At 38.9% G+C, this 25,119-nt stretch overlaps 1 protein-coding gene across 4 annotated transcripts in view; it reads left to right on the top strand.

The window, feature by feature from the left end:
• The window catches only part of FBXW7 (F-box and WD repeat domain containing 7), a 179,150-nt gene that overhangs the window by 13,477 nt on the left and 140,554 nt on the right, over positions 1 to 25,119 (top strand). The window lies entirely within an intron of this gene.

Here is a 25,119-nt window from a genome sequence, read left to right as displayed (position 1 = left end):
CGTGAGCACTTTTGTGAAGAAAAGTAAATTTAATCTTTATTGGTTTTCTGTATGCCTCTAAACTGGGTTATTTGTAGGAGACCTATAAGAATAAATTGTGTTTGGGTATAAGAATCTATAAGAATAGATTAGCGTCTATTTCTTAAACACTCCTATAAATGTATACATTTAAATGTATACATTATTTATAGAAATATACAGAAGGGTTCTGCAAGCTACAGCTCTAGGTCTTAAGGTGTTAAAGGCATGTAACTTACAGTGTTTATTTAAAATACTAGTTATTATTTATGTAAGTTATTTAAGTAACTTTAAAATTTTTTAAAAGTTTTTTTTTTTTAGTGCTAAATTGATTGCTATCATGGAGGAAAAATCTAAAGATAGTTGTGAAGCATTTTAACTCAGTGATTAATTTTCGGTTGCCACTAGTGATGGGCTATCATATTAGTTCTTCTGGAATACTGGTGAAGATAAGATAAATGAAATCCAGGTCTGATCCTGCAGTCACTGGAATATACACTTAGATTTGGCTGTAAGAATACCTGTAGAAAGCTATGTGCTTGCATAATGTTTGCTGCATCAGTGCTACAAATGTAAATTTGTCAAACTTCTTAGTCATGTACTTTTGTTACCTCAGAAAAGAACTAATTGTCAGTTTTCCATTGATAAAAAATTGTTAGTCTAAGCTTCTATTTATTTACTTGTAAGAGCAAGAAGTTAATCTCTGAAGAGTGGGACTTTTCAAGTACGCTTAAGTCATTTAGGAACATAAATTCCATTGACTTTGTACTGTGAGAGGAGTAGAACTGAACTGAAGGAGAGGATTAATTTTGGAAGTTAAGCAAACTGAAAAGTGCAGTTGAGCACAAATGTCAGGCAGTGTGTTGCATTCTTGATTGATTCTCATATAAATCTTCTCTGCCTAAATGAATATTAGACTGTAGAACTGTTGAAAGATCTGATCAGGTATGGGCAGGGAGAATTAGCAAAGTGTGACTTTAGAACTTAAATAGGAAAGTTTTGTGTTTAAACTTATTTTTAATTGCTGTTTGAAAGTCATGTGTATCCTCTCTCAAAGAGGATGTAAGAAAAGCATTGTGTAACTCTCTTTAGAACTAGTGTCTTTGCAATAGTTATTGTCCTGCTGTTTTCTTTGCCAGTGCATGTCAGTGGTGCAATAGTAGGTAAAGGGCTCTAAAGTCCAAAAAAACTTTAAGTGAAAACCTTAGAAGATGGTCAAAACTTTACAATTAAATAAAATTATCTGTCTCTTTTTCCTATGAGTTTTAATAGTCATTTGTTTGCCTCTTGGCTACTCACTGATTAACCGTTTGCTTGGCAGGATCTAGGAAGTCTGCAAAACTTGTTGTATGACTCGTTTCAGCTATCAGTTGTTTTTCTGTGCCTTATCAGGCTGCTTGACAACTGTTTAATTGAAAAGTTTCACATGCTATTGAAGTGTTATTGTTAGAATAAGCACTTAATTCCAGAAGGAGAATATAATCTCATGGCTTGATAGTGAGAGTCACAGTGTAGAAGGAGGGATGCTATCGCTGTCCTAGATAGTAGACTTGTTTATTTTATAAATAAAGATTATTTTTTTCTGAATAGCAAATGATAGGACTTTGTCTGATTGTAAATATCTCTGGGTGGGAAGAAATATTTTACTGTCATTCTGTTACAGAAACTTTCACTGAAAATTCAAATGCTATATCCAGTGTAACAAATGGGAATCTTGTTCTGGAGAAGTTGCAGTAATAAGGATGAAACTTGCTTCTTTTGCTTGGGTTTATTGGGCATATTAAAAAAATCTGGTAGTTGAGCTGTGCTTGACAAAAAGATGCAGATGAGAAATGGCAGCAGAGAATGGCTTCATATTGCTTCTAGGAAAAGGGGTGTTCCACTGTTAAATATGAGTAAGAGTACATATACTTTCTCCCCTCACATACTGTTTTGCTTTATTTCCTGTGTTAACACATTGTGCAGCTTCGATACTTATATATTGCTGCTGGTAAAATTGTCTTTCACAGGTTCTAAATATAGAGGTTTAGAGGAAATACCTGCCTAGCTTTATTGTCTAGCTGATGGTAATTAGATGGAAAACTGCTTATTTTTTTTCCCTCCCTTTTTGGTGGCCCAGTCTCTAATCACATAATAATGGAGCTACCTGTTAACGAAGCAAGTCTAGAAATTGTGAGTAAGGGAGGAGACTTCATTTTAATGCTTTCAAGGATTACTGGTATTGTGCAGCTAAAGTCAAGGCAAAAATACTGATGTTGCTTGGAGGAAGTTTTTGGCCGCTGTCATGTTAGTGCTGGTGGTTACTGAGAATAGTTACAAACCCTCTCCGCACAGCAACAGTGAGTGCTGGGGACTCAGATTCAGACTTTGCTTCAGTTTAATTGAAAGCAATGGGTACAAGTGCTAACAGCATTTTGCTCACTACTCTCTCTCATGAGCTCTTCTCATTTTTGTTTGTCAAATCCAAGTGAATCTTTGGGTCCAAACCAAGTGCACCCATTGAATGATTTTGTTCTTGTGTATAACTATGGTGGTCACTATTACAGGTTGTCAGTGTTCCATAGGAAGCTTTACATAAGACATTAATATGATGAATTTGAGCTCTTGTCGGGGGGAATCTCTTCACCAAAAGCCCTAAACGTTTTTGTTGATGAATAGGCAGGAAAGTTCACATTGCACTTGATGTGTCTTGAAAAGTCAACACAAAGATATTTTACTATCTGTTTAAGGAAGTGGAGAAGTTAAAAGATTTTAGAACTTTTGAGTTGGTGATTTTTAAGAAAGCGTAGTTAAATGCATTCTATGAGGTTTCTGATGTTTCATAGACTAACAAAAGGTTGCTTTATTAGTAGCTTTAATGAACAAATCGCTTTATTGGCTTAGACATACTGGTTGCTTTGTCGGTCTAAACAGCTATGGGTTCTTGTTTCAATTCACCATTGTGCTGGAGTAGAGAAGTGATAGCCATTGACCTTCTGTTAAAGCACAATAAAAAGTTTTTTGTGAAGAAGGAAAGTGTGCAGGGAAAAGAGCAATGCAGTGCTGTGTCTTGAGTTCAGCAACGTAAAAATCAAGGGACCATGTACCTCTCTGTTGCTTTTCTTGCTAGGTGGCTCAGTATAGTGAACCACCTGAAACAAGAAAAGGCAGGACTGACTTTCTGAAGGCTTTTTTTCATGGAACTTGTGTGTAAAGAAAGAAGGTATTTATGTTGTAACTGTAAGGAAGCATATTAAGTAGGTTCTCTTTTAGTTCTGAATGGAAAGTGTATTAGTATTAGTCTTCAAAAATTTTTTTTTTACTATTGATTGTCTGACTAGTTTTATTAAGTGATTAACACATGACTTAACCATAGCCTGTGGCTTAATTAAGTGACCTTATTTTATTTCTTGAATTACTTCCTAATAATTTATTTAAATGAGCAAATGGCTTTTCTTTTCTCCTGGCTGTATGCTTAAGACACAGAAGAAATTTGTTAGATGCTGTAGACTTTTGTTAATGATAATAATTAGCTCTCAAAGTTGATGTCTTTGTAATGAAAGGTTGTTAAATCAGGTGGGATGACATAGCAGTCATTTTTGTAGTTATCAGCTTGCTTTAAAAACCTATCATATTGCTTGTTAATGATGAGCATCTTCCTGTAACTAGAATTATAGTGTTGCAGTTGAAGTGCCAGATTCAGATAGATTTGCCAAATGTATTTACATTATATAACACATGAAATTATAATCATGATTAAAAGGATTAGAGACTTTCTCTCTAATGAAAGCACTGTATGAAACCAATTTATCCTTCTCTGCAAATACTTCTTTATTAAGGATGGGGCAATACAGTGCAGCATGGATGTTCTGTAGCTGGCTGGTTTCTGATTTGCAGATTTGCGCTTGTCATTTGGTGGGAGCAGCTGCTGGAATATACTTTGCACTTTAGTTACACTCTGAATTTTGTTATAAGGTACTGTGTTGTATGCTTGGTGGTTATGGTTGTTGGGTGTAGTTTATAGAGGTAACTCTATTTGCAATACAAATAAAGTCTTTGAATTACTATTTTTGTCATGGAGCAGTTTTGTACCCTGATATGCTCCTAATTCCTTAGGAAAAGCAAGTTTTCCCTGCAACAGTTTAGGAGAAACTGTGACAAGCAGTGAAACTGGCCATGCATAAATTCATCAAGATTTCATTTTTGAGACACCTGTTGCTGTAAACTTGTTTCTGAGATTAGGAATGAGATGGGGTGAGCTTTCATAAGAACATGCTGAGGAGAAGCAGCCACACTGAGCATGTGTTCAGACTGCATTGCTGATCCTGTTCGGAGTGGACCTGAGTTGCCATCATGCTCTGGTTAACAGCTATAGCTCAACAGTGCTATTAAGAGGAAGTAGCTTTGAACTTTCTTTAGTTTTCTTCTGAATCCTATAGCATCAAAATGTCATTAATGTAGAATTTGCATGGAGGAAACTTAAGAGCAGAAAAAAAGCACATTTTTTCATTTCCCCTTCCTTTGAGGAGCTGGGTAGGATAGTTGATTACCCTGTATACTGTTTCCTCTTGCCGGTCTCTTCTGGTTACTGCCTTCCCTGCTTTTCCTCTTTCTCTCTGGCCTTTCGGCATATGCTCAGAGGTTTGTTTTGCTCTCTATCACAGTCTTGGTCGTACCTCTGTGTCTCCTTTTGGCTGCAGTTCTTTTCCTCTACCCCTTTGCTTGTCCAGTTCTGCCCTCCCACCCTTGTTTTACGTTTTAATGTTGTTGTAGTTTTATACCTCTCCAAAATATTTTTTTTTTCCTTTGTGAGCTTAAAAATTAGTTGAGTCAGCCTAGATTTTTAAAGGAATGGCCCCTTCCACAGGTCACGTTAGCACCCCTATCTGACAGATACTCAAAGATGTTCCTCAGCAATTCTGTACTTGCTGATGTGTCTGTACCTCAGTTTTCCAATGTGCAAATTTTGAAAGTTATGTCCTCAATATTGTTTAGACTCAATTAAGGTACCCAAGGATTTTGGCAGTATAGCAGTTACTATAAAAGTACTGTAAGAATAGTCAGCATGGCAGCAGTTGACTAAACACAACTCATATTTGTAAATTCTTTATGTTCAAAGTATCCTTATGAGTGTTGGAATTGAAGAGGTTGTGGGGCTTCAAATAAAACATTTTAACCCTTCTTACTACTATATGGAAACTTGTGTTTTAAGAACCCACTGTTGGGGAACTGGTTTTGAAGCTGTGTTGATGTTATGGCTGCGCACCCATCTGTAACTGGAGTACGTGATAGCAATTGATGCCATCTGTACATGTAAAAGAAAACTGGCAATTCTGATGCAGTTTTCATTGGAAAGATAGCTTAAATAAAGGTAAAGCAATAAAACAAATTGGAGAATTTTAGCTGTCTAGAACTGTGCTGCAGTTAGCTTTTTCATTATACATTTCTTCATCAGTATCAACTTCCTAAACATCAATCTCAATATTGACTGGCAGCCCACAAACTGCATATATTGAAGAAAGAAGATACGATGAACATCTGTTTGTTTTAAAACCAGCAGCCATCTGCAATATACAGTTAAGTATGTTCTGTATAGCTCTTAGTTATCACTGCATCTGCAGTAAGGAGAGTGCATTTGATATTCATCTTTCAAAGCATGTACCTCAGCACACTGTTCCTCAAGAGAAACAGTAAAATTTTTGACTGTCAAGCATGAAGCTGCAATACAACAAGAAAAATCCCTGTGGTGGCTTAGCATTGTGGCTTGGAATCTATACAGAAAATGATTGAACATTACCAGCTATAGTGGGAAATGGTATATAGAAGAAATTTCAACACTTTTCCCTAGCTTCCTAATAATCCCCTACTATCAAGATTATGATCCGAGCCAAACTTCTTTAGGTGAATTTGCATCAAATAGGCCTTGCAGAGCAACAAATGAGAAGCTTGCCAATGAATCTTCACCATCCTGTGGTAAATACTTGTTCTCCTCCCCACTAAAATCAACAAAATCTGTGGGTCTTATATATTCACACACCAGAATAGAATGAAATATATTCAATACAGGCCACCAAATGTTGTTATGGGAGTAAAGGGAGGAAAAGTAAATAACTGCTCAGCACCCAAGTGAGCACACATCTACAAATGGAAGAGACCTAACCACTCTATTCTTTTAGGTAAGCAAGGTATCAAGAGAAAATGGGTAGCTGGAGTTTAACCAAGGTGGGCCTAAAGGAACATTCAGAAGACAAATTTGTGTCTTTAAGTATGGGATTATGTAGACTATCATGGCCTCAGAAAAGGGGTTTCATGAAATTGCTTAAATGTTCCCACTCCTTAAAATCTTCAGTAAATAGTGAATAGCAGAATGTAAATAGTAGTTGTCTATTCTGCCCTTCTCAAAAGACAAAGGTTTTTTAAACTTCTGCCATCTTCCTAGAAAAATCTCCATTTCACAAGTTTTCAGCCTCCTCATATTAATTTACATAGCCCAGATGAAATCAGAACTCATATTCTCAACTTGAAGTTGTTCTGAAGGCTGTTCTCTGTCCTTTTTAAATCTGGAGGTTTTCTGTGCCTGGTCTGTTCAGCTATATCAGTTTGACTAATAGAAGAAGCTTTATAGGTGAGAGCTTCTAATGCTTTACTGGACAAAAATTGTTGTCTTAGAAAACTCAATTTCACTTAATTTGAGTAAAATGTTAACCTGGCCGTACAACATTTTGTTTCCCCAGTTTAGGTTCTAGTTCAGCCTTGAGTGAGACTCTGGCTTGTTTGGTTTTTGTAGGGCTTTTGCCTTGCTAATCAGAAGTTATTTTTAACTCATGTAGCTGCCTTTTTCATCAGTCTTTTGGAGGTGGAAATGCAGACAGAGCAGTGGTGTGATAGTTGGAAGATCTGGGGTTTCTATTCCTAGCTTCTGCCACTGACTTTGTCTGAAATTCTCTTATTCAAGAGCATACTATTCCATTTTATGCATGATACTCTATAAAATGAGAGTACGCATCTGTCAAATGTTTTGAGGTCTTTGGGTAAATGCTGTTCTGAGTGTTTGTTTCAGGGGATCAAAGTTTGTGATGCCAATATAATAGTACAGTTTACTTTCTTTGTGATAATGAAGCAGCATCAGTAGTTCACCATTCTGCATTAAAAGGGCAGCCTGTAATTTATGTAATAATCTTAAATTAGTGTGTTCTTCAACATACATATAGCTATTAATTGTTTAATGGGAGCAGTGACTTAAAATGAATTGCTAGTAGATTTACTGGACATTAGATGCTTTAAGGAAATAGGTAGTTATATGAATAAAGTGTTTGTGGGAGTGTTTTAGCAGGTGCTAAATTTCTATGCTATTGATGTTGTTCAAAATATATTTAATGAAACATATATATTGTCATCATGTAATGAATGTAATATCCAAGACAGACTCACAAGTTCCAAGTGAGATGTTACTCTGCTTAATGGTACACATCTTATGTTTTCTCACTCTCATGGAAACAGCTTACTGCTATAGTTGCTGCATTAATCCATAATCCAATAAAGGGGATTTATTTGAGGGGTTGAAGGCAGAGAGAAGAAAAAAAAAAGTCTCTATAGTGCCCTATGGGCAACAGTTAAGCTAAAAATAAATGGGGCTCTTGAATGGCTCTGTGTTTGCCTTTCTCAGTGTTTGAGACATACACATTAAAGTTTCATGGTACGCTGTAAAAACTTTACCAAAATGCTTGATTTTCTGAGGGAGATGTTAAGACTTTCCTCTCTTCTTTTGAATATGGGATGTGCCTTATCTGGATCTGTAGGATGGCCCATTCATGCTTTATTTTAAAATGGTGCTTAATTCCTGTGTCTGAAATGAATTTCACAGAACAGCCAAGAAGATGTTCTGATTTTATAATGCTTGAAAATTTCTTGTGCTAGAATTATCGTTTACTGAACTAGTGCTTTACTCCAATTGCCAGTGTACAGTTTAGATAAGAATAATGATATTGAGCTCTTACAAGATATAAAAGCCTGGAAATCATTTGGTGCTCGGATACACATATCTTCCTGTGGGTCAAAAGAATTGTAAGAAAGTTTAGAAGTTTTGAATCAGATTAAGAGTATATGTATGAATTAGAGAGCTAAATTTTGGTTTTGGCACCTGCCATCATGTGATGCAACCAAAGCCTTGAGCTGTCTACAAAATACTCAAGCCTGTGAGCTGCAAAGAGAAGCATGCAGACATCACCAGAGTGTAACCCACAAAGCATTGTCTGCCTGGGACTGGAAATGTGCAAAAACTGTCGGGAGTGTCCAGGAGATCTTGAAGCAAGTTGAAGAGATGTGAAAAAATGGCTCTAGCAAGTTTTTCTCAGTAGAGTCCATGATGTAGGTGTTAGTGAAGGGCAGGGAGAGCTTGGCACATCACTGTGAGTCAGATACAGCAGCAGCCAGCAGCCAGATCAGTGTCCTGGTCTCCAGCTCCTCGTTCCTCTCAGCTGGCTGTGGACTAGTTGCTTCTAAAAATAGTACATGTTGCAGATGCTCCTGTTACCAGTGCATGAAGGAATGGGATCCTTCTGCTTTGTGTGGGTAGAATTACAGTCCCTGAACATGAGCAGAAGCAGAGCTGCAGGAACTTCGTCTTGGACACTGGTGTCTGGAGCACCAGAACTTGCTTCTGGTGCTCGTCATCTGGTTTATGTATTGTTTCTTCAGAGTGTGAGGTTTGCAGCTCTTTGAAAAGTGTCATGCTAATTTAAACAGTAGGCAGCAGGAGGGTCTAGCATGCAGTATGCCATTAGACAGGATTGGCTTTTTTCCTTTATTTCAGCTTTGGGAATTGGTATAAAGCATGTCCAGATTTTTGGAAGGAAATATTCCTTAGATTTTTAAAATAGAATTCTTTTAGCAAAGACAGTCTTCTGTTGTTTGTTTTTTTTTTTTTGGTTGTTGGGTTTTTTTTGTTGTTGTTGTTGTTGTTGTTTTTTTAACAAGATTGGTCAATTTAAAGTCAGTTTCATTTTTACCCTTTTTATGCTTTGTTATTGAAATGGTACTTGTTGGGGGAGAGTACTGTATCCCATTTAAGTTTTAATTCTTTTCTGTTTGTTCATTCTGACCGCTGCTATTTTATAAAGTCAGGCAGAATGTTTTGTTAGCAAACAAGTGGGAAGTATAAAGCAAGCAGCCCTTCCTTTTCTAATAAATGCTTCCATTATTCTTTCTTAGTAGTTAGAATGTTGTGTCATGGGCCAAACTTGAGTTGATAGCTAAGCTAGAAATGATAATACGGTGTTGGTTGTGGGAAATGGATAAAGTTACTGATAAAATTCTTATTCTAAAAGGTGCCTGATGTCTTCTTTAGAGTTGTCTTTTTTAAGTTTAGACTTACTGGCTTTGCTAACACTGAGAGTAATGCTTTCTTTTTTTTTTTTTTTTTTTAAGTTATTATTGGTTTTGGGTTTTTTTTGTGAGATTGGAGTTTAGTATTGTACTGATAATATCTCACCTTGAACTATTGTTAGTTGTTGGCATGGACTATAAAGAATTGAGTTTCAACCAGTTAAGATAGGATGATACATGTAATAAATACAATATTTATTTTCCTGTTTAAATACTAATATCATAAAAATATTTAGATAGCCACAGAACTGAAAGATCTTGGAAGACAGCTTAACAATACTGCATATGAATCTGGAAGCAGACACAGATTTAACTGTTAATCTGAATAGCTCCGTTTACTAGAGTATGACACACAATGCTGGGTGGCTGTTTGCAAGTTACTGAGAACCTGAGACATGTTTTCACTGAGAATAGTTTCAAGATTGTCTCAGGAGCTGCCTATCTGTCCCGTACCTTGTGATAATTCACTGTGGTAAGGCCTGGATCAGCTGAGTTTATATAAGTGAGAAATACTATATATATATATATATTTTCATATGTATATATGAATGGACCAAATGCTTCGAAGGAGTCCACTGGATTCTGGGTGTACAATAGAATGACAAGTATGGTGCTGTAGACCAGAGTGGTTACTCTACTTGTGTCTCTCACAATTTTTTCATCTCACACATCTGTATGGACATAGAAAAAATGTTAGATGCCTTTGGTAGAAACTCTTATCCGAGACCATGTTGAGGAATTTCTTGATGTTTGTCTGCCTCAGTGATGTTGTACTTGCCAGAAAGTGAAAGTCATTCTGGCAAAATTTATTCTGGTTGCTGGTACAAGGTAAATAAACAGAACTGCAAATTTTCCATACCTGGGCCTAAAATTAGATTGTTCAAAGAATTTGAAAGACCTTAGGACTGTTAGGAGTTGCTTTGACACAATGCTCTTTAATCTTATGCAAACTAAACGAAGCAGAAAATAAAATTGCAAACCCTCCTTACTATCAGAGACTGATCGCTATGTTCTTCAGCTGTTTCAGTAGAACACTTGGCACCTTACCTCTTTTGGTATTGCAGATTCCTATTGCTGTAAATTTAGCAGCCTTTCTGCATATATCTGCATCTGTGTTGCTCTGTGAGTTTTCTTTGTAAATCCTGGTCTGAAGACAGGCATGGAGAGTACTGGCTTAGAACAATAACAGAGATAAGTTTGTCTAACTTTATGTTAGTTTAATAGCTTGTAGGCCATTAAAGGACTGATGTACAAGGTCAGAATAATCATTTCCCTATGCAGTAGTTTTTCTTTAGTCTGAGAGAAGATAATGTTACATTGATTACCCCTACCAAGAGAGGTGAGCCTGTGTCTCTGAAAGCATCATTGAAAAAATGCCTTGTTGTTTGTGTTTACTCTCTCTTCCAATTGCAAAACAGAATTATTGTGTGAGTAGCTTGAGTCATTGTGTTGGAACCATTTGGGATTATTGTGAATTACTCATGGGAACTGTTGCATCCTGAAAAGTTGGGTATTCCAATGTTTATAAAAAATTAAAAAGAAAAATCCTTTACAAACAAGGTATCACTGGGGTAGTTTCAGACAGATTCTGGGAGAATGAGCCCTTGATGGGACCAAAAGATCAATGTTAAATACTTCATTAATGGCTAGTAATGTTTTGTATTTCTTGATGTGAGGTTGTATAAAATTTCTTCTTCCTTCTCCCTCAGTTAACTGATTAAAGAGGCACCTCAGGGGTGCTGTTGAAGCTTTCTTAAAGAAAACTGAGAGAACACATGAATTAGTGTGCAGGCTGTTTTGTTGCTTAATGTTTCCACCAAAGCCATCCTAATCACATCCACATTGTAAGCCTACACTGGCATTCATAGATCTGTTAAACCGTCTCCATCTTTCAAACAGGACAAGTTTAATTCATTACCTTACCACTTTAGGATTGTCTGTGCAGACAGTTGGTGATGAAAATGCACAAATAACTTTTAATCTTTCACAGTGACCATAGCTTAAATTTTTGTGCCTTTGTAAACTTGAAATTTTTCTCACTGTAGCTTCATATGTCTGCTGTGGCACCCATTTGTTTTCTTCATGTTACTGCTAAATTGCTGAAATAATTTCCTCCTTGTCCAGCAGTTACTGACTTTTGTTCAGTTTTGTTTAGTAGAACTGAACTTACATAACCATGAAGAATAAATTCAGATTGCACTGAAAATGTCCATCTAAGTTTTGATTTGAAAGCTTAAAGGCTGCACAGATAGAACTGAAGACCTAATTGGGATTTAGAATTTCTATTACTGTATTTAAAATCAGAAAAGATCGTACCGATATTCCTACTCTATTCTGTGTTACCAGCTCTGATAATTAACATCCACTTTGATCCAAAATTTCACTCATCACACAGGAGCTATTCACCAGTCTCATTTCCTCCTTCAAAATAAAAAGGAAGAGGCAGCACCAGTAACTCAAAGATTTAGCTCTGAATCCAAGGTCATCTTGACAGAAACCTAAAACAGTTTGTTTGCTTCCGCTTTGGATGTGTAACTGTACTGTTGAGAAAGTAATTTTGGCATACCATGAAGATTTTGCATTGTGTATGGATTGGGAGCCAGAAGATCTCAGAAATATGCAGCTGAGATCCTGTGCCTGTGTCAGTGTGGTAAGGATATTCTTGTTTTGTCCACAAAGTGTTGCACTCAAAAATGCGGGTCTTGGTCAGAGTTCTTTGCAAGATTTTTAGCTTCCTTGACTCCCGATAGTCAAGTTTTTTATTGCAAAATTTTCTGTGTCAACTGTGATGTTAGTTATAGAGGAGTACACTAGAGGGGCTCCACGTCATCCATGTTCTATCATCCATCTACCTTAAGCTTTGCAGTAGTTACCTATAGTATATATTGCTTTTGGATGTGGAAAAATAAAGCACACTTTAAATACTGCATAATGATGTTCTCTGGTCTTTCTTCTGTCATATGACCGTAGTGAAGTAAGTTGATAAGTAGCAATGTGCTGAACTGATGAAGGGAAATCCCACCTTTATCTTTTGTAGATATTTAGGAAATCTGTGTTCTGATGGGACTCACTCTGCTTTTGCCTCTTCAGCTTGGAAGGGCATTTTTAATGTTTACAGAGAATTGTGATTAAAAGATGGTGAAATGAGTTTATTTTCTGTTTCAGGAAGCCACAATGGCTATGAAGTCTGCAGCATTTCCTCCTTTATCTCCACTAGAGAGCACTACCAGCTGTTTGGCTAAGTTCTCATGTATTTACTGAAATGCTAATTGTGAGGTGGCAGTCGGTCCTGGATAAAATGTCCCTAGAAATTGTATTGACTTCCTGTTATCTTACCACATGTGCTCATTAAGAGAAATTAGGGGCAGAAGGGACTTTGGACTTCTTCAAGACAAAATTCTACTGTATTTAGACCAGCATCTCTTAGACTCATAGAATCACTAAGGTTGGAAAAGACCTCCAAGACTGAGTCCAACTATTAATTGAACACTGCCATATTCACCACTAAACCATGTCCCCAAGTGCCACATCCATGCACCTTTTGAACATTTCCACAGATGGCGATTCCACCACTTCCCTGGGTAGCACATTCCAATGCCTGACCACCCTTTCAGGGAAGAAGTTTTTCCTAATATCCAATTGAAACCTCCTGTGGTGCAACTTCAGGCCAATTTCTCTTGTCCTTTTGCTTGTTACTTGGCAGAAGAGACTGACCCCCACTTTGCTACAACCTCCTTTCAGGTACTTGTAGAAAGCAATGAGTTCCCTACTGAGCCTCCTTTTCTCCTGGTTAAACACCCCCAGCTCCCTCAGCCACTTCTCAGAGGACTCGTGCTCCAAACTCTTCCCTGGCTTTATTGCCCTTCTCTGGACACGCTCAAGCACTTGAATGCCCTTGTAGCAAGAGGTCCAGAACTGAACACAGGATCTGAGGTGTGGCCTCACCAGTGCTGAGTACAGGGGGACAATTGCTGCCCTGGTTCTGCTGGTCACACTGTTTCTGGTACAAGCCAGGGTGCCATTGGCCTTTTTGGCCACCTGGGCACAGCTGGCTCATGTTCAGCTGCTGTTATGCAGCACACCCAGGTCCCTTTCCACTAGGCAGCTTTCCAGCCACTCTGACCTCAGCTGGTAGTGTGGCTTGGGACTGTTGTGACCCAGTGGAATGTTTTGATCTCTTTTTAAGTTGCCATTGAAGGAAAGTCCATGTTTTTCTTAGCCAGTTTCTTCTGCCACTTTGTGATCTGTAGACTTGCCCTATCTTTTTGCCCCCTTCTTCTCAGTGTCACCTTTCTTTAAACTGTTTCATTTTTTTTCCTCTGTGTTTACTGTAGTCAGAACAAATAGCAATTAGGTTTTTTCCTCCATACACATATGCTTTTTGCTTTTAAAAGAGTGGTGTTTTCCTTTCCTCACTCTTGTCGTTGGAGCCAGAGTGGCTCTGTAATATTGCCAGTGGTGGTGGATGCAAGCATCCAGTGGTGAGACAGCTGCACCTAAAGTCATTACCAGTGGCAGTGAATGTCTCTGCCTGGTGATACAATGCTCCGAGGGTAACTTGCATCTTGCCAAGGAGGGACCATGATGCCAGGAGGGCTATGCATGGCTGAGGCCTGTCCTTATCCATCCTGTAGGGATTTGGAGCACTCCTGCTACCAAGGCTGAGGAGGTGAAAGCAGCAGGGGGGCAGTTGGCTGTGTCCCGAGAGTGTGCTGTGAAAGGAGTCCTGCTCAACCTTGCCAGTTTTCCTATGCTGTGCTAGATGGCAGTCACAAAAAAAAAAAAAAAAAAAAAAAAAAGCTCTGCTTCTAACTAGGCTCCATCTTTTTCAGTCTTTTGTTGTAAGCTGCCATTCCAAGGGTCTGGCCATTGTTGTTCCCTATATTCACAGATAATGTGGTGAATACTGAAGTGTTTCAGTTGTCTGATTAGTGAAGGTGTGGTCAAAGGGAGAAACATCAATAGGATTTAATTTTTTTTTAAAATTTGCAATACTTCATCTATTGTTGAAAGCAGCATTATGGAGAAACTGATTTTCACACTTGTGGATTCAGGGAAGCTGGTACCTTTTTTGTATTTGGTTTACTTGTTTCTCTACACTTGTTCAGACAGTGTAGCTTCAGACGATGCTGTGGACTAACCTAGAGAAGAACACAAATGATCGATTGTTTTAATGTGCAGAAGTCTGACTTCTGTTTTGTAGAACGCAGAATTACTTCTCTGTGCTTGTTCAGTCAGTTTGGAGTATTGCAGCAGGCAGCCTCTGGTTTCCTGGCAGAACCTGGCTTGCAGGAATGGTAACTCCTCGCAGGTTCTCAGTCCCGAGTGGAGGGCAAGGATTTAAAATCGTGTATGGCTACAGCTCCTCCCAGTGGCAGGTCCTTCCATCTCTGCTTCTGCTTGCTGGTGCGGCTATGCCACACCAAGCGATGTCCTGAGATACACCACCCCACAGCATTTTTACAGGAGTGGGAAGGGGTCCTTTTGTGTGTGACTGGTAGGATCAGTAATAAGAAACGGGCTGAGTATTTATAGCAGCCTGCTGGACAGAAAAACCGCCAGAAACACAGATGTGGTCCCCCATGCAGCATCACTTCGTGCTGTCTCAATAGAGGTTTTAGAGACAGTGTGCCTCCACAAAGGACAAAACTGCTGCTGTTGTTTTACACATGAAATCACCTTCATTTTTCCTGCAGAAAACATGAGATTCATATTCTGTGCACATAGTTAAACTCTCATCATCTGGCATCGTGATTGCTGCAGTGTCCTTTTATCAGGCCTTTACAAATGCAGTTTTGCTCTCGCTGTATCATCTCAGACTATTGCTGCATGCTGAATTTTATTCTTGTACAAGCCATTTCAAAAGTGTTTGGGCAATGCTTCCAGGAGGTGGTGGAGGAGATACCATGACTGTTGGTGCCAACTGTGTTTGGGTCTATGCCAGTCCATATTGAAATCTTTTCTGTGCTGTTTTTGTAAATATAAAACCTCCGTGTGTTCACACAGTGTGAATATATAACACTTTATTGTTAAAAACTGGACAGGATTTTTGAAAATCAGTTGCTCACTAGACACCTTTGCATTTCTAATTGCACAGGCATTTACATTTATTGAATTCTGTTTCAGTTCTGCTTATAGTATTCCCTTTCTTTTATATCCTTAATTGGTAAGCTTTTATATACATCGACAGACTTGCACTGCAAAATGCAAACTTTCCACCAGGTCCTTGGAGGTTTTCAAGACTTGACTAGTCAAAACCCTCAGCAACTTGATCGGAATTCAGTATTGAACCATCATTTAAATAGTAGGTTGGATTAGAGACCTCCTGAGAATCCCTTTAAGTCTAAACTAGTCTAATCTTTTTTCTTTTCCTGGGGAGATTGAAAATCTGGCTCTCTAGTCAGTAGTAGGGGCCAGAGCTTCAGTGCTGAAGGACTAACCCAATGGAGAGTCAAAGAGCAGCAAATGAGCTTCTATTGACTCCTATCAATGTAATGGAGCACCAAACAAATATATCAGAAATATCCTGTGTTTCCCTGTCTCTCTACTTTGGGTGGAGTGCTAGGGTGTGCTTCAGTTCACATGCACGGCTGCAGAAGGAAAAGCCTCCTGGTCCTGAGTGTGTACCTACTGGCCTCATGTCTGTATGGTTGCCCATCTTCACTTCCATTGCATCCAAAAAATACTGTTTATACTTTTTATGAATTTTTGTGGCTTTTCCCTCTTTTGGCAGTCAACTCTAAATCATTAAAATATTGAGTACAATTCATTTGGTAAGATTTTAAAAAGGTCTGTCAGTCTTCTGTTGTAAAAGCAAGTGGTGACTTTCTTATAAAAAAGTTGAGATTGAAATTTTTGCTAATTAGATGATATTGACTATTGTCATTGAAAAGGCTTAATTTTCATTACAAGGAGCTAGAACAGAAGAACACTGGGGAGACAGTGAACTATCTAAAAAAAATTAAGAAGGGTTCCTGCAACCCTTTTCTTTTTACAGGCAAAAATCAGCTTTCTGTGTGCTGGTATATGTATGTTAATGTATAGCTCTACAGCGCAGTACAGTTGACACACCGCGGCCATCACCCCTCCCCCCTCCTCCTTTCAGTTTCATGGAGTCATAAGGCGATTTTTTTTCATGGTGCCATAAGACGATTTAGATTAGAAGGCACTTCGGAGGTCATCTAGTCCAGACCCCCCCTCAAAGCAGGACCAGCTTAGATAAAGTTGCTCAGTGTTGCTATCCAGGATAAGTTTTTAATGTCTCCAAGGACAGGTATTCCACAGCTTCTCTAGAAAACCTGTTTCAGTATTTGGCTGTGATGTAAGACTTTTTTCAGAACATATAGTCAGAATATCTGTTCTTGCACCTTGTGTCTCTAGCCTTCGTCCTATCACTATCTGTCTCCAAGAAGAGTCTGCCAGAGAGGCTCTCTGCAGGGTACATTGTCAGTTATGCACAGTAAAAATATCTTTGTTACTTCTCTATGACAGTAAAAGGCCCATAACATATGAAAGTACCTGAAAATATTTCTACTCTATTCATTTTAAGACATGAAAATTAATACATTGGGCCTTCTGTAGAAGCATATAAATTTGAGCACTGGTACAGTATAAGCAGCTCTGTCTGATATAAATAAGTGTAGGAAGATGCTTGTCTTCACAGGAGTTATAGCTTTCAAAGGTAAACTTAGTCAGAATTTTTGATCTATGGAGAGAAGTTTGCCTTCAGTGAAGCCATGGGTGGAGTAGGGTATAATTATAGGTCAATACTCTTTGTTCTGTCCAGTGCTAAAACTAATCCTTCATATTTTAGAATCTATGGAAGATTCTTATTTGGTCTGTGCTAGCTAATATGAAGCAGGTTGAACTCCAAAACTTGGAATTTTTGTCCCACAGGAGATCTAAGCTGTGGGAGGGAGCACCGACACCTCCCATCCTTTCCTTCAACTGCCAGCCAGCAGTGACTAGACTGGTAAAGCTCTTAGCTGCCTTCCTGGAAGACACTGGAATTGTTAGCCCTTGGAAGTTAATGAATGAGCTTTTTAAAGGGAGCTGCACTTGATGGGTTTGGCCAAGGGTCACACTCACTTTGGGAATACCATCCCCTTCTTGCAGCCTCCATGCTTTCATCTGTCCATCAAGACTGATCCTTGTTAGGACCTTTTGTTGCTTGTGTTATTTGATTTGTGAATTGTGTTCATTGTTAACTTTGTCATCAATAATGCTTTGCAATAAAAGGAAGGTAACTTAAAACAGTGCTTTAATTATTCCCAAAAGAGTTTTCATAAAAATCAATTTTTGATGATTTGACATATTTAATTAAAAGGGTGCAAAAGGAAAGTTGCCCAGCAAGTTGCCAGTTGTCTCTGGTTTAACTTGACAAGTAGCTTTCTTCTACGAATTTAACACCCCAATTTTTTCTTCACTCAGTATTCTCAGTGAAAAAGTAATGGTTTTTGTTGGTTTTTTTTTTTTTTTTTGTAATAGAATTTTCTGGGACAGTCAGCTTTTGTGTTGATGATTAAGTGGTTGTAGTAAGTGCTGATTAATCAGTGTTGTGTTTGGGGTTTGTTGTTGTTTTTTTTTTCATCCTCTTTCGAACTCCATTTTAAAAATCTTTTTATCTTTTTGTGTAATGTTTTCTGTTGTTAAAAACTTGAGCTAGGTGCATTTTGAATAATTAAATGAAACTGTACTTTCATAAACTATTATGCAGAGAACGATCTTGAGTGTTTTCTAGCAACTTAATTAGATACCAATTGCAAATTGAGTTTATAATTCTGTTCTTTAACTTAGCACTTCAAACAACACAAATTAGTAACTTCATGTACTTTTTTCCTTTTTTCTTTGGGAATCCACAAGTACATTTCCAGGGGGCTTCTTCATGCATATTACTCCACTTTGTTCCAGAGCTAAACATAATGCAAAATATTCTTCAGCTGTCAAAGTCTTTTTGCAAGAGAACACTGCAGCTAGTGATTTAATATGATAGCCAGCCCTTAATTTTTGATGCTTGTGAAGAAAGTGCTGCTACTCGTAGTCTTTTTCCTTGAATGGCCTTTGGGAGAGTGACTTGCCTCCAGTGAGATAAAGCTGAAGAGCATCTGTCATTGCACCAACGCACAACAACCTGGCTGTTTTGATGGTGGCCACTGCTGTCTGCTTGTAGGGTGGCAAAAGGAGAGCTTTTGCAGGATAGTTCATGGATTAAGCTCGTCCTGAGTGCCTGCTGGAATGGTCTTAATTGAGAGAGCTGATGATAAAATGGAACATCTCTGTCTGTGTTGTGGACTGAGCTGCTTATGAAGCAGTTCCTCAACTGCTGCAGCTTACAGCCAGGCATTTTTAAGGTAAACAAGCACCAATTTAGTTTGGGTCAGAAAGCCACTTCTATAATTCAGTTGCACAAAATAGATGAATATTTAATAACATACTTGCAGTTGTCTCTTTAACTGAAGTTATGAAGTATATGCTGATTTGCCCGCTACTGGAGGATGATGAAATATTTAGCTTAATAATATAAACTTCAATAGAAAATGATTCTTATGGGAAAAATTTAAGGGAAATGCTACTTTAAATTTGTGTGAATTTTTGAACTTTATGAAATGCTAAAATAAAAATAAAATCTTGGAATTAAAAACTGTGAGGAGAATGGTTTGACATAGTTACGGGCATCATTTGTACCTAGAATTGATTATACAATTTTTTCTGCTTCTCAGTGCCACAATATTTTGGCTAGTGGGTTCAGTATGGGACTGATTTACATTGCACACAAATTGCAAACTTTGCATTAAAAATGTGAGTAGAAAAACTAGTGGCTAGGAATATAAACTCAGTGGAAAGCGGAGAAAGTATGACTTCCGGATTCCTGAAGGTAACATGGAAAGTCCCTAAAAATCTTCAGCATATCTGACATGCTCCAAAGATACTTCTGCTTAGCTGGGGAGACTAATATTCAGTGTCTTTCATCACAGAATCCTGGAATAGTTTGGGTTGGAAGGGACCTTAAAATCATCTAGTTCTGACTCCCCCTGCCGTGGGCAGGAAACCTTCCACTAGACCAGGTTGTTCAAAGCCCCATTCAGCCTCACCTTCACTTCCAGGGATGGGGCATCTGCAACTTCTCTGGGAAGCCTGTTCCAGTGCCTCATCATCCTCACAGTAAAGAATTCTTCCTAATATCTAATCTTAATGTATTTTTTTTCAATTTAGAACCAGTCTTCCTTATCTTATCTCCACATGCCCTTATGAAAAAGTCCCTGCCCAGCTTTCTTGTTGGCCCACTTTAGGTGCTGGAAGGCTGCAATAAGGCCTCCTCAGAGCCCTCATTTTTTCCAGGCTGAACAACCTCAGCTCTCTCAGCCTGTCCTGATAGGAGAGGTGCTTCGGCCCTCTGATCATCTTTCTGGATCTCCTCTGATTCTGTTCTAATAGGTCCATGATTCTTTTAATTTGGAGACCCCAGAGCTGGATGCAGCACTCCAGGTGATTCTCACAAGAGCAAAGGTGCAGAATCCCCTCCCTTGCCCTGCAGCCCACACTGCTTTTGATGCAGCCCAGAATACAGTTGGTTTTCTGGGCTGCCAAGTGCACATTGACAGGTGATGTTGAGCTTCTCCTTGACCAACACCCCCAAGTCTTTCTTCTCAGGGTTGCTCTCAGTCTATTCTCTGCCCAGCCTGTATTGGTGCTTGGGGTTGCCTTCAGCCAGGTGCAGGACCTTGCACTTGGCGTTGTTGAACTTCACAAGGTTCAGATGGCCCCACCTCTCAAGCCTGTCCAGGTCCCTCTGGAGTGGCAATGCGTTGACCACACCACACAGGTTGGTGTTGTCAGTGAACTTGCTGAGGGAGCACTCAGTCCCACTGTCCACGTCACCAAAAAAGCTGTTAAACAGCACTGGTCCCAATACCAGCCCCTGAAGTACACCACTCATCACTGGTCTATGCTTAGACATTGAGCCGTTGACCACAACTCTTTGAGTGTCATCATCCAGACAATTCCTTATCCACTGGGCAGTCCACCTGTCAAATAAATGTTTTTCCAGTTTTGAGACAAGGTTGTTGTGCTTTGCACAAGTCTAGGTAGATTGCTTCAGACACTATTCCCTCATCCACCACAGTTGTAACTCCATTGTGGAAAGCCACCATAATTGTCAGGCATGATTTGGTCTTAGTGAAGTCATGTTGGCTGTCACCAGTGACCTCTTTATTTTCCATGTGCCTTAGCATAGTTTCCAGGAGGATCTGCTCCATGATTTTCCTGAGCATGAAGGTGAGACTGACACGCCTGTAATTCTCTGTAATTCCCTGTTTCCCTTTTTAAAAAATGGGGTTATGCTTCCCCATTCCCAGTCAGTGGGTACTTCTTTAGACTGCCACAACTTCTCAAATATGATGGATAGAGGCTTAGTCACTTTATTTTCCAGTTCCCTCTGGACCCATAGATGTATCTCATCATGTCCCATGGACACACACCTTCACGTTCCTTAGATGGTCTGAAACTTAATCTTTTCCTACAGCAAGCAGTCCCTCATTTTCCCAGTCCCTGCCTTTGCCTTCTGTGACACAGGCGGTGCAACAGAAAATGTGCTGGTGAAGACTGAGGCAGAAATGTTGTTGAGTACCTCAGCCTTCTTAATGTCCTGGACAACCAGATCTCCCATTTCCTTCTGGAGACGGTCCACATTTTCCCAAGTCTTCCTTTTATCACTGATATATCTACTGAAGCTTTTTCTGTCTTCATAGTTGCCTCTGGCCAGATTTAATTCTGTAGGAGCTTTAGCTTTCTTAAGGTGATGCCTTTCTGCTCAGGCGACTTCTCTGTATTCCTCCCAGGCTGCCTTGCTGTCCTCCCAGGCTGTCCTTGCTGCCACCTTCTGTAGCCTCCCTTTTTGTGTTTGAGTTTATCTGGAACATACTTGTTTTCATCCATGCAGGCTTTCAGTTTCTGCCTGATTTTCTCATCCTTAGGATGGATCTCTCCTGAGTTTGGAGGAGTCAGTTCTTGAATATAAGCCAGCTTTCTAGGGTTCTTCTTCCCTCAGGCTTTATGCTATGGTATTCTACCAGATCCCTGATGAGGCCAGAGTCTGCTTTCCTGAAGTTCAGGGTAGTGAGCTTGCTGTGTGCCCTACTTGCTGCCATAAGGATCTCAAACTCCACCATTTCATGATCACTGCAGTCCAGGCTGCCCTTAAGCTTCACAGTCCTCACCAGCCCCTCCTTGTTGACTGAGAGCAAGGTCCAGCACAGCACCTCTTCTTGTTAGCTTCTCTGTCACTTGGAGATGGAAGTTATCACCCACACATTCCAGAAACCTCCTGGATTACTTATGTCCTGCTGTGTTGTGCCTCCAGCAGATAGTGGGGTGGTTGAATTCCCTCATGAGGACTAGGGCCTGTGAACATGAATCACGTCCTATCTGTCTATAGGAGAGGAAAGAAGAGAAATATCCCTTATTAGACCAGCTAACAAAAAGGGAGGGAGTGGAATTTTCTAGTGTATGAATTCTTAGGGGTAAATGGAAAATGCTAAATTGCTTACACTGATTAATTAATTAAAGCATTTAATTTACTTGAAGTTGATTTAGTTAGGTTATGGCAGACAAAAAAAAAGCATGAGCTAACTGTGGCTTCACCTTGACTGTGTCCCTAAGCACTCTATTTACAGTGCTACAACAAATGAAATGAAATAAGGTTTGTTTTGAATGGCAACTCCACAAATAAATGACGATTGACCCTTTTTATGTTCTAAAAGGTCTTGGTGTCATTGTCACCTTCTCACCCACTGCCAACTAACTGAAAGAGGAAAAAGATGAATCCCCAAACAATGAAAAATAAACCAAACAATAAAACATCAGCTGGTCTAACAAGATCCAGTGCTATCCTGTAGGTTTTATGTTCTTCAGCATCACCTTTAGGAAACTAAACTGGGAATGGATTGCCTGGGATGCATTGTACTATGCACCATATCTTGATCTTGCTTTAGGGAGAAAGTAGTTCCTGAAGTTTGAAAACCAGTAAGTCATATATTCTAAAGATGACTTGTAAATTGGATATTCTGGGACCAAAGATTTTCAGAACTGTAGAGAAATTGAATACTTTGTCTTAATTATATAAATATAAACTGTTAAAAGGCATGTAATCAGATGCGAATTTTGCAAGATTCTTGTCTTTCCACTTTCACTTAATAATTTTAAGTTATTAAACCTTTCATGACTTTGTATGGCTTGCTTCATCCGCTCTAGCTGCTTACTGTGAAGTGGTTGCAGGGATGCCTGTATGTAAAACCTGGCTCCCAGTATGTGCACAGGTGACCTGACTGCTTAATTGGTCTTTCACATCTTAATTAAATGTTGTTAACATACAAGAAAATAACGAGCCTTAAAACAGAAGAATCAGTAGTAATTCAGAAGTAAAATCTTGTTTTGGTAGTACAGAATGAAGTCTGTTTAGGATGTTACATTGATGGCTGATCATTCTGTATCACTAGGGTGCTTGTTCTCTCAGCTCTTCTCTTCTTCCCCTGTGATGGTGGATCCAGTTGCTGCACTAATGCAATGGCAACTGTGGACAATTAAATGCCTGGAGTGCTTTAAGTAGCACATCAGATCACATCCAGCTCAAGCCTCCTCAGAGCAGGGTTTGGAATGTTTATTGCTACGACTTCACAGTTTTCGAGTTTTCTTCTCCCTGGCAAGCTGTCTGCAGCACGTCAAACCTTTTAACAACTATTTCTCCTAAACTTTGGTCCCAGGAAAAGAAACAAAAGCTACTTATTTCTCCCATTAGCTGTCTTCTTCTTGTCCTGCCTTCAGGAAGAATTGTATCCTTCCTTTTCTATCTGCTCATTAATAATATAGTAAGTAAATAACTTAGTCTTTAACTTTCTTACTTTACCCAAGTGCCCTAAGCATAGTAAGCATTAGTCCAGTTTTATTGACAAGGAAGTGAGGAACATAGTAACAAATTATTTCATCAGTGTGCTATATGACATCCATGGATTTGGTTGTGCTTGATTTCCTATGGTAAACCTGCTGTCTCAAACAGCAATATCCCCAATCTCCTCCTGGCTGTATTCTACCCTCCATGTTACCATCTCCCTCTGTATTGTGTGATAACGTCATGTGCACATAGCAGAGTTATCTAGATTGGCCATCTTATGAAGCGTGGCCTTCTTTTTTTTTTTTTTTTTTTCCTGTGTTTTTTATCCAAATCAATTTTCTTATTTTTCCCTGTCCAACTAAATGAACAATTATACCACTGTATTCCCCTCTGTATGGGAGGGAGAGTAGTTTGAAACAAGGAACCATTGGCTGTGTAACCTGACATAAGCAACAAAACTGCTATGATTGAAACTAGTGTTAGGCTACAGTTTCTGAGCACTTTAAAGTAGGCAGTGTTACTGAAATAAATTCTGCTGATCAGCTTCTGACTCATGAGTTCTAGAAATTTTGGAGCATCTGTGCAGTGATCTAGATCTCAGAATTGTTGCAGGATAAAACTAATTATCTCAATAACATCTAAAATGCTTGTGCAATCTACACAGGTTCTTGTGCCAGCACAAGGCCAAGGGTGACATGGGGGTGGAAACACTTGAGAGGGGAATGAAGTATGTTTTTGAAGCTAGTGTAAGTGGTTTTGCTGCCACTGCCTGTCAGCCTGCAGCAGCTCAGGTGAACTTCCCTGCTGTGAGCACTGACACTGGGCTGCTCTAGTTCAGTAAAATTCAAGATGTGACTGTAGTGGGAGTTAATAGCCCTGTGCTGGTGTGTGTTTAGCTACCATCATTAGGGATGGAGCTTGCTCCGGTTTTGAGTTCTGGCACACACTTCAGGCTTGTCCTAAAGCATCTGTACTGCTGCTGTTGCTTGTGTTGTTGCTTGTCTAGGTATAGCTCATGCATGATAATACCTTGATTTTTCTGTGTAGAAAATGGATGGCATGGCATGCAGAAGTAGGGAGAAGCTAATTGCCCTTTTTCTTCCATCCTGCAAATAAAATGATAAATACATTTGATAGTTTAGGAAAGATTAACCATTGCTTCAGATCTTTTTTTGTATCACTCTCTGATTTCGGCATAGATGAAAGTAGTAGAAAGTATATTAAGAGATTCTGTATACAGCAGTCATAATAATGGAATGTCCTCATAGGTTGTTCCTTGCCCCTCAACCTCAGCTTAAGAATGGGGATGCTACGTATTTTTGTGAAAAAATTCTGCACTGAGTCTAAATATATGCAGATTTGTTTGTTAGGAGGAGGCTGATGAAAGAGTGTAATTTCTGTTTACCTTGACTTAGATTGTATTTTGTATTTTTATCTATTTCACTTTTAGAGATGAAGTTCATTTTGTTAAGGAAATGTGGAGTATCCTCTACGAAGTACAGTATGCAAAATGCCCACTTTCTCTGACTTACAGCTTTGGATTACCTTAACTTTTTTTTTTAGCTGGAGGACACAGTTTCCCTTCTAGGATTACCAGACTGATGATCTCATATGAAAAAAGTGAACAGGCAAAGTGCTTTTTTCCCCTCTTGCATCGACATCTGTTAATGTTTTCTGCTGTTACATGCAGCCAGCTTCTCCTATTGAGAAAGCTAACAGGACCATAGAACATAATTGTGTTGTGATGAACTTGAATCTAAAGTAAAAATAGTTTTTTAAACTTTCATAACCTACTGGTGTTAAGCTAGCATTTTCCCATGTGATTCACTCATACAGATTGTATTAACTGTAGC

Source organism: Aphelocoma coerulescens, chromosome 4 (genome assembly GCF_041296385.1).
Source record: "Aphelocoma coerulescens isolate FSJ_1873_10779 chromosome 4, UR_Acoe_1.0, whole genome shotgun sequence".
In the NCBI taxonomy this organism is placed as follows: domain Eukaryota; kingdom Metazoa; phylum Chordata; class Aves; order Passeriformes; family Corvidae; genus Aphelocoma; species Aphelocoma coerulescens.
The sequence above is the reverse complement of the archived record's forward strand: the minus strand, read 5'-3'. Positions and strand labels throughout refer to the sequence as shown.